This window comes from Cupressus sempervirens, chromosome 7 (assembly GCF_028749045.1).
Source record: "Cupressus sempervirens isolate cs-2001-9-10 chromosome 7, ASM2874904v1, whole genome shotgun sequence".
NCBI lineage: Eukaryota > Viridiplantae > Streptophyta > Pinopsida > Cupressales > Cupressaceae > Cupressus > Cupressus sempervirens.
Genome location: NC_143124.1, coordinates 765,073,618 through 765,088,162, shown reverse-complemented (window position 1 = coordinate 765,088,162; position 14,545 = coordinate 765,073,618). Strand labels below are relative to the sequence as shown.

The window sequence follows — 14,545 nt, the reverse complement described above, 5'->3', positions numbered from 1 at the left end:
ATGCATCTGCAATCTAAAAACTATCTACAATCATGCCTCAATAAGATCAATCTTCCATCTTTGCATCCACCAATCCATCCACAAGACCTCTACAATTGCAAGTCAGAACCATGATCTTCCACCTTGCAGCTGAGAGATCTAGGACCTAGAAAGAAAATCCACAAACAAATCAAGAACAACTTCAGTGATATGTCTACATGCTCAAGAACAACCTTTTCTTTGATACGATATGATGTAGTGCAGGGTGGGAAGAATCCCCACACAAAATGTCCTAGCCCCCAGCAAACAACCACACAACAGAAACACAATAACCATGAAGAAATAATGTAATGTTTGATACCAAATCACAATAATTTATTCATAAAATAACTATTACATGCAATGTGTTGGGATGTAAGGTCTTCCTAGTTATAGCTAAATGCAAATCAAGTAATAGTTCTAAATGATCAATCAAGATCTACACCACTAGTTCTAGCTAGTCCAGATTTGTAACAAAACATCAATCTGCTAGAAACCACTAAGAAAATCTCAACTTGTTCTCTCAAGCGCACCAAATAGTCTCCCTATTTTCTAGCTATAGCCCTAGCTCTGCTCCAACTTATCCAAGATCCAAGTGTAAACTACCTCACATTTGATGCTCTATCCACAAACTCACAATTTTATCAAAATCCTATTGTAAAATACCTCACATTTGGCGCTCTATCCACAGACTCAGGAAAACTCACCATTCAACTGCTCCCACACTCATTCCTCCTCCATATGAATGAATCACTCCCTCATGAATGAATGAATAAAAGACTCCATAAGAGACCCTACTTATACTCAACTAAGCCAGAAGTTATCCAAAACAAAAATTAAATACCCATATATAAATTAAATGCCAAAAGTCGGCCTCCAACAATAATTAAATGCCCAAAAATTGATACTTGAGAAAAATCACAATATCTACTAGCTCCAATTGAATTAGAACTCATTCTTTGAACTGTAGATATTAATTTAGGTCCTCTATAACCTCTTAAAGGCACAAAGGCTAATTCAGCAAGGATATCTATGCATCCATCTTAAAATCCATGCATAGAAACTTGTCACTCTACCTGCCAAAAATCGATACTCCAGGAGAATTGCCATATCTCCCAACTTATAAAGAATTAGGAATTTATCCTTTAATAATAGATATTAATCTAGGCCATCTTCAATATTTTGAACTCACATCCTATCATTCATTTCAAAAAATTAGTTACATGACTTACAATAGGCACCCATAAACCAAAAAATACAGTTCCAACAACAAGGTAAAAAAATAACTCAAACTTCAACTCAAACCATCTAATCTCTGAAAAATAATGAGGAAAGGTTCCACAATGTGTCTCCAACACATCCATAACCATTAAAATCATAAATTCACCAAAATCCAAGCTTGATGCTCTTGCATCAAGGCTACGGTCAATTACCTTTAAAAAAAAGATTCTAGCACAATATACTATTGTCTAGTTAATGTGTTCACACATTTCAAAATTCTATATCAAGATAATATATGAACCATAGGAACTAAATATCACACAAGGAAACATACTAGATATACCAAAATTAAATTTTAAAAAATTAATATAGTTTTCAAAAAATACTTTAAAATATAGTGAGAAAAGAAGAAAATCAATCTTTCTTGTGTTTTTTATTTTTCTCTTCTAATCTCTATTAGTTGTCAATTCAAAATGAGGCATAAAAGGGCATGTGAACTTAGTGTTCATTTTTCTAGGACTACCAAAAAAGGATAGAGAAAATAAAATTGTAAGGAACTAATTCAGAGTGCAAAAGAGAAATACCCTGGTGTGCATGGTAAGGGAAAGATATTTAGCTCCACAATTCCAAATGATACTAATATGTCAAGAATACAAAAGAGAAAAGGAAAAGATGATGAAACACATAAATGGATTTTTAATACTTGTAGCAAGGATGATCCCTTGGTTAACATGTAAAACAATACTAGGATGCCATAATATACCATAGAAGGTTACAAGATGCTATATTTTTGTTTCCCTTGGAGAAATAAATAATTCATGAGTAAGTTAATATCCTAAATATTTTCTCAAAATACAAAGATGATGATAATACTTTCACAAATTGGGGAAATGATAGCTATATAAGAAATGTTTAAGGTTAAAATAATGTAGATGTATATAAACTAAATATTCTATGATTAAATACTCGAAGGATAGAAGTGTTTTGAATGATGTGTATACACGATACTAGCTAGCAAGAAGAATAATTATATACTTCATACGATAGGAACAAAACATATAACATAAATGAAACTAATGATAACAAATGCAAAACAACAGAACAATAACTCTAAAATAGAACAACAACAAAAAGTTAGATTAAAATGATGCTAATCTTCCAAAAAAATTAACTTTTAAATAATGTATAAATCTATTTAAATTAATGTTTAATCATATTTCATCTACAAAATAAAGGAAAAGTTGGTACTTCTTTCCCCTCTTCAAAGTCATTTGATTTGATTGCACCATTCATTTTCCTATCTATGTCACAATTTCCATGTTAAATTCACTTTCCCTTGTCCACCGTAATGTTGACTTGTTCTCCTTCACTCACTTCATCCCGTATCATGCTTATTTAACCTCACTCTCACTCCCTCATTAGGGGAGAGGACCCAATACTTGAACACCCTAACTTCCTGCTTATAAAAATCCTACGTAAAAATTTTAAATCGCTCCTAGTTTTTTACAGTATCTTACTTGCCGAGTTGTCTACTTATAACTAAGGTTTCAAGTCCATGTCACTCACTTCATCCCACCTCATGCTTATTTAGCCTTACTCTCCCTTCCTCATTAGAGGAGAGGACCCGGTACTTGAACACCCTAACTTTGTGCTTATCAAAATCCTACATAAAAATTTCAAATAGCTCCCAATTTTTTATAGTATCTTACTTGCCAAGTCATCTACTTATAACTAAGGTTTCAAGTCCATGTTGCCTATTATGATGCCAAATTAGGATGCTTTTTATCAAGTTGTCCAAAACAGCCCAAAAAAAGTGAGACCAATGGTCGTGCATAAATGGTACCCATAGTTGAACAGCTGATGTGGCATCACATCATTGGTTAATTTTTATAACTAAGGGTACATTTTATTCAATTTTAGGTAGTTAGCATTGTAGTAACAACTTTAATGTCACAAGTATTGATACAATATTGTCAAAAAAAATGGACATTAAGTTAATAAGTGTAGGTATTAAGTGAACAACTCCTATCTCAATTATTAGAATGTGTTCAAGCACTGGGTCCTCTCCTGATGGGGTCAAGCCAAATAACAGAATGGACATAACATGAAAGGGGAAAATTTTATTAACTATGTTAATATGCTAATACATTCAGTACAGAGAAAATAGACTTCTAAACATGCCCTAAGAGCTTACAATAGCATAAATCTGGAGATAAATTCTTCTCCCAGTACCTTGTCTCAAACTCCACTCCAAACTGCCTTTTACAATGCCAAAAATGTTCTTAAATAGATCCTAGAGGGTTAAGGATTAGGAATACATTCTAGAAAGTGCTAGTTGGCATGCACCAACCAAAAAAAAGGCTCCAAAAGTCGCATTAGAAGTTAGCACAAAATTAGAAGAATCCAGAAACGGTAACCAATCTTTCGGGAGGCATAACTTTTGAATCGTATCTCTGATTAACGAACCGTTTACATTTTCAGAAAGCTCTCGAAGCGCTCTATAGCTTGATGGAAAAACTTTGCTTGTCCCACATTTTTCAGCCCTGTTTGAGTTCATTTAATGCCCCTAACCTAACTATGAAGCATTCTTTGGAGGTCTCCAAAAACTGAAAAACTACGATAACTTTCAAACCGTGGGGCCTTTTGAGCTGATTCTTTTTCTAGAATGCTCTAAATTACAATTACATTCATACGGCCAATTTACACCCTCTAATTTACCAAAATTATGACTCAATTACATGCTCCTATTTTTTTAGCATTTACACATATCCCAAGGTGTTCAAATACTCTATCCTAGAACATTGATAGTGGAACTATGAGAGTTGGAACCTTTATTTGACCCAAATGGGTATCTAGAAGTGAAAACACGTGAAACAAAAATGAATTCTAAGTACATTTTTTGGGTGACATAGGATTTCCCTTATACCTATGGATGCTCCTACATTAGACACCCAGGGTAGATTGAAAAGTGACTCTGTCACTTTATGAATGGTAGAGAAAATTCCAAATGGGAAACCTTAGCTACTGATATCCAAGTTGAATCCTATATTGGCTGTCCTTTCCACTTGACCAGATACTCTTCATACTGCCTATTTTTTGTACTCCTACCCACACGATGATCTAGAATGTCTTCTATCTCTTCCTTCGTAGAAGCAGGAATTGGACATTGCTCTAACTTCAGCTCCTCATCTGCACCATCATCATGATACTCTGTTAAGTCTGTAATGTTAAAAATATGAGAAATGTGAATACCATCTGGCAACTCCACCTCATATGCATTTCTTGAGTCATGTTTCTTCAAAATTTTGCGGGGGCCAAATTTCTTCATCTTCAGCTTGTTGTAAGTACCGACTGGAAATCTTTCTTTTCTTAAGTGCACCATGACTAGATCCCCTACTTGGAATTCCTTATGTCTTCTCCTTTGATCAGCCCTAGCTTTATACTATTGGTTCATCTTAGTAATGTGTGCCTGGACCTCCTCATGTAGATGCTTGATATGTTCAGTAAATACTTCAGCTTCAGCACTTGTCCTCTCCCATTGCTCTATCTTCCTCAATTCCAGTACAATCCTTGGGCTACTTCCATATACAATTTGGAATGGTGATCTACTAGTACTCCTGTTTATAGAGTTATTGTAAGAAAACTTTGCTTGTGGTAGAATCAAATCCCACCCCTTGGGCTTATCCCCAACTAAACATCTCATTAAATTGCCCAGACTTCTATTTACCACTTCAGTCTATCCATCAATCTGCGGGTGATGTGTAGAACTAAACTTCAAGTCTATTCTCAACTTATTCCACAATGTTCTCCAAAAATACCCCACAAATTTAGTATCTCTGTTAGAAACTATACTCCTTGGGAGACCATGTAGTCTTACCACCTCTCTAAAAAACAAGTCTGTAATATGGACAACATCATGAGTTTTGTGGCATGGAATGAAATGTGCCATTTTGGAGAACCTATCAACCACGACAAATATTGAGTCATTAACCCTTTGTGTCCTCGATAATCCAAGAACAAAATCCATGCTTATGTCCTCCCATGGTTTTGATGGAATAGGAAATGGCTGATATAGTCCAATATTGTGACTAAATCCCTTGGCCACTTGAAAAACCTTGAAATTTTGTGCAAACTTCTTCACATCCTGTGACATTTGAGGCCAAAAATAATGTTCTTTGAGAATGGCAATGGTCTTATCTTGACCAAAATGTCCTACCATCCCTCCACTATGTTTCTCCTTAATCATATTTTCCCTCATGGAACTCCTTGGAATGCACAATTGACTACCCTTGAACAACATACCATCCTGAATCAAATAGTCTAGCCACTTGGTTCTATCTACAACAATAGGCTCTTTACAAGCTTTCTATGCTTCAACAAAATCAGGATCCTTAGGGTACAGATTCTTGAGTTCATCAAACCCAACTACTTCAACCTGCATTACTCTAAGCAACATCTGTCTCCTAAATAGTGCATCTACAACCCTGTTAGATTTTCCACTTCTATGCTTCAACACAAATGTATAGCTCTACAAGAACTCTACCCACTTCACATGCCTCTGATTCAATTTACCTTGGCTATTTAGGTACTATAATGCCTGGTGATCAGTATACAAAATGAATTCCTTTGGTAATAAATAATGCCTCCATTTCTTAAAGGTCTGAACTATTGCATAGAACTCTTGATCATAAACAGAATACTTATTTTTTGCATCATTCAATTTTTCACTAAAATATGCAATAGGCTTACCTTCTTGGCTTAATACATCTCCAATAGCACTGCCACTAGCATCACAATCCACCTGGAACACCTTTCTAGAATATGGAAGTGCCAACACAGGTTGTTCTATCACCTTCTTCTTCAGCATTTCAAAACTTCTCGCAACTGCATCAGTCCATTTGGACTCTTTTCTATCCCCTCTTATTGTGTCAGTCAGGGGTGCACATATGCCACTAAAATTCTTAATGAACTTCCTATAAAAACTAACCAGACCATGAAATGATCTTATCTCAATAGTAGACCTTGGAGTAGGCCATTCCAAGATGGCTTTTACGTTCTCTGGATCCATTTTGATACCTTTAGGTGATATAATAAACCCCAAGTAGACTAACTCCATCTTTGCAAAGATACACTTCTTCAGATTAATTAATAGTTTCTCTTCCCTTAACCTTTCAAGGACACTACGAATATGCAATAAATGTTCTTCCAAAGTCTTGTTGAAAATTAAAATATCATCCAAATAGACAATAACAAATTTTCCCAAGAACTTCTTAAGTACCTCATTCATAAGCCGCATGAAGGTGCTTGGGGCATTCATTAATCCAAAGGGCATGAGTAACCACTCATAAAGAACCTCCTTGGTCTTGAAGGCTTTTTTCCACTCATCTCCTTCTCATATATGTATCTGGTGATAGCCACTCTTGAGATCTATCTTTGTGAAGTATTGAGCTCCACTCAAATAGTCCATAAGATCATCCATTCTTGGCAAAGGAAACTTATACTTGATGGTTATCCTATTTATAGCTCGAGAGTTTGTACACATCCTCCAGTTTCCATCCTTCTTTGGTGCCAGTATTGTAGGTACTGCACATGGACTCAGGCTCTCCTAAACCAAGCCCTTCCTCAATAGTTCCTGAACCTATCTATTTAGCTCCTTAGTTTTAGTAGGAGTCATCCTGTGAGTATCCTTGTTAGGCAAACTACCTCCTAGGATTAAATCTATCTGATGACTGATTTTCCTTACCGGTGGCAATCCTTTTGGAACATTATCAGAGATGATATCTCCAAACTCACCTAGTAAATCTGAAACTTCAAGTGTTATTTCACTACTACCTTCTTTATCTTTCCTAGGAATCAAAGCATAGCACATATGCTGATGTTTCATGCCAACTAAAAACTTCCTTCCATCAACAAGACAAATCCTAGCACTGCTACATACCTTTTTGCCTTCCTTTTTCATGGGCTTTAGTTTGTGGTGAACTCCATCCTTTGTTAGAGAGTAGGTGTTTGCATGACCATCATGTACTGCATGCCTGTCAAACTACCACGGTCTTCCCAACAATAGATGGCAGACATCCATTGGAGTAACATCACAAAGAACTTCATCATGGTAACTCCCAATTATAAACTTCACTAAACATTGTTCACTTACTAGGACATTATGATCATCTTTCAACCAAGAAATTTGATAGGGCTGGGGGTGTTTCTCCCTCTTGAGTTTCAGCTTAGAGACCATCTCCTTTGATACCAAGTTATCAGTGCTACCACCATCAATGATCACATCACAACATTTATCCTCACACTTACACTGGGTATGAAATAAAATCCTCCTTTTTCTTGGTTCAATCTCACCACTTAGTAGGAACCTTTCATTTACTAAAGTCTCTCCTCTTTCTGCATCCTCTGAATGTGATGATTGTTCATCCTCATCCACATGAGCAACCCTAGCTTGACCCTCAGCTCTCCTATCTATCCTTGCTTGTCATTGAGGGCATTCAAAGGCACGATGAACTTCTTCATTACAATGGAAATAGGTACCACAAAAGCCTCCTCTTCCTTGTCTATGTCCTCTACCTCTTCCTCTCTGATTTCCAAAGTCTTGATCACGAGAGCAGTTGAAAACCTCGTTCCTCTGGTTCCTGCTAGTACCCACATCTTCATTTTTCTTTTGGGTTTCATTTCGGCCTCTAGATGACCTACCACTACCCCTTCCTCCTTGACCACACCCTCTTTGCCTCCCTTCAAACCTTTTATTTAGTTTCTCTTCAACTTGTAGAGAAAACTAGTATACCTCTTCAACACTGGTCATTTTTACCAAACTTAATTCCTCTTGGATGCTAGGTTGCAACCCACTGATATAATGAGAAACCTTCTCCTTATTTGCTTCAGCATGCCCTACTCTAATGAGAAGTCGATAAAACTCCTCTGGATATTCCTGGACTGATTTTCCTACTTGCTTTAACCCATGCATCTTCTTAAACAAATCAAGCTCATAATCAATAGGAATGAACTGCTTCTTTAGTTTGTCCACCATGCGATCCCACCTTGTGATCTTATCCCTTCCTCTTCTATTTCTTTCCAATTGAACCTCTTGCCACCATATTTTGGCATGTCCTTTCAGTTTGGCCTTTGCAAACTTAACCCTATCTGGGTCCCTAATATCCTCATACTCAAAGTATTCTTCCAATTCATTAATCCAGTTGATCAACTCATCTAGTTTCAGATTTTTTAAAAATAAACCCACATCAATTGTAGGTCTTTTCCCAAACTTAGTAATGGCCCTAAAAATCCTTTCTTCTACCTAATTCAAAACTTCCCCCTTAAATTCCCCTTTTGGTCCAATTTCTTCTTCTTCGTTGTCGTCCTCACTTTCATTGCCTGCAACAACATTTGTTCCTCTACGGAGCTCCTCCTGCAATGCTTGAACCTACCTTTGGAGGGCTCTAACCTCTTCAAGATTAATAGCTTTGGCCCTTCCACCACGCTCTCTTCATCGAGGCATCTTCTTAACTTGAACCCACAACCACACAGTCCTGGTGCAAACTGCCTCACAGTCAGCGCTCTATCTACACACTCAAGAAAACCAGCTCTGATACTACTTGATGGGGTCAAGCCAAATATATTTAGAATGGAAACAATAGGAAAGGGGAAAATTTTATTAACTATGTAAATATGCTTATACATTTAGTACAGAGAAAATAGACTTCTAAACATGCCCTAAGGGCTTACAATAGCATAAATCTGGAGATAAATTCTTCTCCCAGTACCTTCTCTCAAACTCCACTCTGAATTGCCTTTTACAATGCCAGAAATGTTCTTAAATAGACCCCAGAGGGTTAAGGATTAGGAATACATTCTAGAAAGTGCTATGTGACATCCACTGACCAAATAGAAGGCTCCAGAAGTTGCACTAGAAGTTGGCACAAAATTATAAGAATCCAGAAACGATAACCGAACTTTCGAGAGGCATAACTTTTGAACCGTAGCTCCGATTGACGAACCATTTACATTTCTAAAAAGCTCTCAAAGTGCTCTATATCCCTATGGAAAAGCTTTTCTTGTCCCTCATTTTTAGCCTTGTTTGAGGTCATTTAATGCCCCTAACCTGACTTTGAAGCATTCTTAGGAGGTCTCCAAAAATTGAAAAACTGCAATAACTTTCACACCATGGGGCCTTTTGACCTAATTCTTTTTTTGGAATGCTCTATATTACAATTACATTCATCCAGCTAGTTTACACCCTCTAATTTACCAAAATTATGGCTCAATTACATACTCCTTTTTTTGGCATTTACACGTATCCCAAGGTGTTCAAATACTCTATCCTAGAACACTGATAGTGGAACTGTGAGAGTTGGAACCTTTATTTGACCCAAATGGGTATCCATAAATGAAAACACATGAAACATAAACTAAGTCTAAGTACATTTTTTACGTGACACAGGATTGCCCTTATACCTCTGGATGCTCTTGCATCATCTCCCCTACTCACTCTTCTCACCATTGTTCAAGCTATACAAATTAAACCTTTGGTAGCTACGTGCATTTCTTCTCTTTGTTTTTTTTCTATTTTTATTTCCAATGGTATACATTTTTTTAATTTTATTCAATTTTGATTATTGTGATATAATCAAAAGTATTGTTGTTGCAGATGAAATAATCTAAATTCTTGCCATGGATCATTCCTCCGTTGTCATATGCTCATGTTTAATAGCATTCTAATGCTTTTCATTGATGATAATGGAAATAACATATTGTGCCTACCACACAAAAGAGATGCTCTTCTTGCTTTCAAGAACCACTTACATGCTTCATGTCTATTGCATTCATGGCAAGGCACTTCTTTGCTCATAAGGTGGCAATATCAAACACTTAAATGACAATATCAAAAACACTGAAAAGAAGACTTTTATTTGATATTATTGCCAATGCCCTTGTAAGGGATGTTTACACAAAATGTGGAATATCATACATATCATGTGAGCCCATTGGTGTAATGCATCAATGAGAAAAAGGAGATGGAAAAAAATAATTGCAGCATATGTGCAAATAGAATTTGATAAAGAAGCTTTAGAGACCTTGATGCAAATGAAAACTACAAGCATAGAACTGAACTCCACAACCTTCACTATCATTAAATTTTTTTTAATTACATTAATTATTTTGAATACATTAAAATTCTCCTATTTGATATTATAATTGGAAATGCTCTATTAAAATATTTACAAAGCTTAAAGCACATAGAACATGCATTATTTTTTTAATAAGATGTCTTCAAAAACACACACACAAAAAACATTGGTTTAAAATGCTTTAGAACCTTTCAAACAAATGTAATTGTTAGGACAGCCAAATACCTATAAAATGGATGACAACTTCAATCCTACTTAGAAACTTCAATCCTACATAGAAACTTGCAATAGTTAGTTGATTCTAAGCTCAACAACAATTATTACAAATATTTTATTGGAAGTTGATTATAGGATAGCCCAATCCAAAGGAAGTGATAAATTGTAAATCTAAAATAATATAATTGAAATTACAAAAACATATTTTTCATAAAACTAAATCAAATCTATTATAAGATATAAATTTATATGACATATATGTAAGTTAAAATTGATTAATAGATCATAAAAAATCATATATATATTCAGGTTTTGTAATCGAGTTTGCAACTTGATACAAATTTGATAATGTGTAAAGAGGTGATTAAAGATAGCTATGTTCAAATCTTGTTGAAAGAAATGAGTAGAGATGGATCCAAAAGGGATCAAAATGAAATGTGGGTGAGAATGGAGAGGACACGGAGGCCTTGTGACATACATATGCATTGCCTGCAAGAGAAGGGCAGAGCCAAACGAGATGTGGATGTGGATGTACAATGTAGTTGTAATTTTAAATTAGACTATAAAAGGAGGAAGCAAGAGTGAAATAGGTAAATTTTTATTATTGAAGGCAAATGGAGGGGACTGGAATGTAGCTCCATTAACTCAAATGTTGTGAAACTTTGTCTTGCAAATAATGTGGAGAATGTGGATAGTTATGTGGATGATTACTAGGGTAGGCCATTTAATGGAAGACTTGCTAGAGATTGAATGGCTTAACCAGCACACTGGACACATTGAATATTTCAGCCTTCTAGTGGGCCCAACCACTACTAGCCAATAGCATGAGACCAATGCATAATAGTGGTCCCAAGCTATTGGCTAGGTGTTGCTGGCCCCACTAGAAGCCACAAATAGTCAATTGTTCCAATGTGCCAGTTAAGCCTAGCCACTAGAGATTTGTTCCATTCAACTATTTGAGTGGTGCTCTACCTAAAGTATTTTTAACGAAATAATCTTTCATATTTTTTGTTATAAGCTATTTTCCCTTACTTTAATTTGAGAAGGATTTTTTTTTGTTTAACATGTAGGTCAATTATTTTGAATGGGAAATACCAAATCATTTTTCCTCCTTGCACAACTTAGGTTTTCTCAATTTATGTGAGAATGAGTTCAATGGTACAATTCTAAAAGGAATTTCTTATGATTTAAGCTTCCTCTTATAGAAATTTGAGTGGTTAGAATTGTTGTTTACATGTATAGGTTTATTTTCCTTGGAGGAATTGATGCATCTAGATTAGAGTATGTCAACTTGTCCTTCATTGGCTTCAATGCTACAATTCCCTACCAATTGGGGATCCTCTCTCAACTAGAGGTTTTGGACCTATTAGTGGTAGAGATAGATGTTTTTGGAGTAGATTTATATGTTAGTGGTGGGGAAGTATGGAGTGTCAATTTATTGTCGACAAAAAAGGTGCAAAAAATGAAATACTTGTCCCCTAGTGGAGTAGTGTTGAATATCATAGGAAAGAAAATGGCAGCACCCCTTTCTCATCTGCCTAATCTCTAGTAACTATAGATTAAACCTATCATTCATTACCCACCTCCACTTAGGTCACAATAATTTTGAAGGACTAGTACCATTGTGGTTAGGAAATATGGCTAGGTTGGTTTCACTTTGGTTGCCTGAATGTCCATTATTAAGTTGTCCATTTCCCTTTAGTCTCTCTCTCCTGCCTTCTCTAAAAGAGCTTATATTAGTGGGAGAAAACTTAATTTGTGGAAATCTAAGTCAAATATTATGTGGGGAGTGGTCTTAGCTCAATTTCTTTTTTCTTTCAAGGTCTAATATAAAAGGAAGTATGCCACCTTGTATTTGAAATAACACATCTCTCATCTATCTTAGATTAACAAGTATGGAAGATTCTATTCCTCTTTTCATCTCTCTGCCTTGCAACATTTATTTTTTATGGCAGCTCATTGAATGGAGAGATTTCACCATCATTTGGTCAAATTGAATCTTTGACTACTTTATCCCTTTTTGGAAATATGTTGGGTTGAGATATACCTTCTAAGTTGGGTAGCCTTCCCTCCTTGGTGAAATTAGATCTTGTTTGGAATTCTTTGAGTGGACATATACCTTCTAAGTTAGGTAATCTTTCCTCTTTCATAGAGTTTAACCTATCCTCCAATGTTCTAAGTGGAAATATACCTTATAAGTTGGGAAGTCTTTCCTCCTTGGCATATCTAGGTCTTTCCACTAATCAAAAAATTGGTAGCATTCCCACTTCAATTGCAAATCTTCATAGTCTCACGTCCATTACCCTATCTTCAAAAAATCTTCAAGGAAATATTTCTCTTAGTTTTTTTAACAAAAAGACCAATTTGTTTGAACTTGATCTATCCTACAATGAATTCGATATCATGATTGAATGAGATTGGATACCAAAAATTTACCTTGCTTCCTTATGCTTAACCTCAAGTAATATCGTGGGTATAATTCCACCATTCATTTCCACACAATATAGATTCTCTGATTTGGATCTCTTGAATAATAGTCTATATGGAAATATTCTCGATTGGTTAGAGGTGCTTCCTTCGGAATATCTGAACTTATCATACAATAACTTGCAAGGAAATGTTCCCTCAAGCTTGATTGCAAATGGCTTTCAGAGTGTTGATGTCGATAATAATATATTATAGGGTCATCTTCATTTTTTCTTTAGTGTCAACATCAATCATGGAGCTATTGGATTTGTCTCAAAATAGATTCATAGGATTTATTCTAATGGATATTGGAAATATTCTACCATCCATTCAATTTTTTCCATTTTTGACAAATGATCTACATGAGTGATATACCTTCTTCAATTGGTTTTCTACAATATGTGGAGGTTTTAGATCTCTCAAACAATAAATTATTTTCTATAATACCATCAAACATAATTAATTATTCTAGTTTAAAAGATTAAACTTAGCAAATACTAGATTAACAAGAGAGATACCATATCATATGAGAATGCTAAGTGAACTCATTTCACTTCACCTCGAGCATAATATGTTCAAGGGAAACTTTTCATCAAGCCTTAAGGACTGTTCTAGCTTCCAAATTTTAGATTTAGCCAATAATCATTTTTTTGGGAACATACCATCTTGGTTGAGCCAATTTTCCAAGGTTATGATACTAGTTTTGAGGTCTAACAAGTTTGAAGGAAACATTCCACATTGAAATTAAGCAATCTATCAAGTCTCCATGTTCTAGATATTTCACAAAAATATTTGCTTAGTTTTATCCCACAACAATTAGCAATTACAAAGAAGAGATCCAAGTGTTGAATAAATGATTAGAAATGATGCATGCCAATTTAGTGATGTTACTTCTAACTTGCATTGATCTATCTATAAATAACTTATTAGGCAACATTCCTTTAATAATGGGGGATCTTAAAAGTCTTCACACATTAAACTTATCATATAATAGTCTTACATGAGAGATCCCAAGTAGTTTTGGATTACTTGTAGAGTTAGAGTCACTTGATCTTTCAAATAATAATATAAAAGGAAGGATTCCAAATGAAATGTTACAAGTTTCCTATTTAAGTTTTTTCATTGTAACCCACAATAATCTTTGTGCAAGAATACTAGAAGGAAGACAATTCAATACATTCAATTCCACTTATTTCACTTAGAACAATAATTTTTGCAGATTCCTAGTTAACAACAAATCATGTAGGTGTGGAGAGATGCCAAATTATGGCATACAAACCCCTTGTCTTGAGAATTAGGATAGCGAGGGAGGAGAAATTCCATGGCATTGGTATGTAGAGTGGATGACAAGTGTTTCTATAGGATTTTGGGGAGTTTTTAGAATCTTGGCTACAAAAAGGCATTGAAGGAGAAGACTCATTCATGCATTAGATGAGATGACAATAAGTTTATTGAGTGGATTGACAAATAGATAATTGTCTAGTTTAAAATTG

The 14,545-nt window shown here is 35.2% G+C and overlaps 1 pseudogene; it reads left to right on the top strand.

Moving 5' to 3' along the window:
• The window catches only part of LOC149549543 (uncharacterized), a 120,710-nt pseudogene extending 106,456 nt beyond the window's left edge, over positions 1–14,254 (top strand).
• The last annotated feature ends 291 nt before the right edge of the window (positions 14,255–14,545 follow it).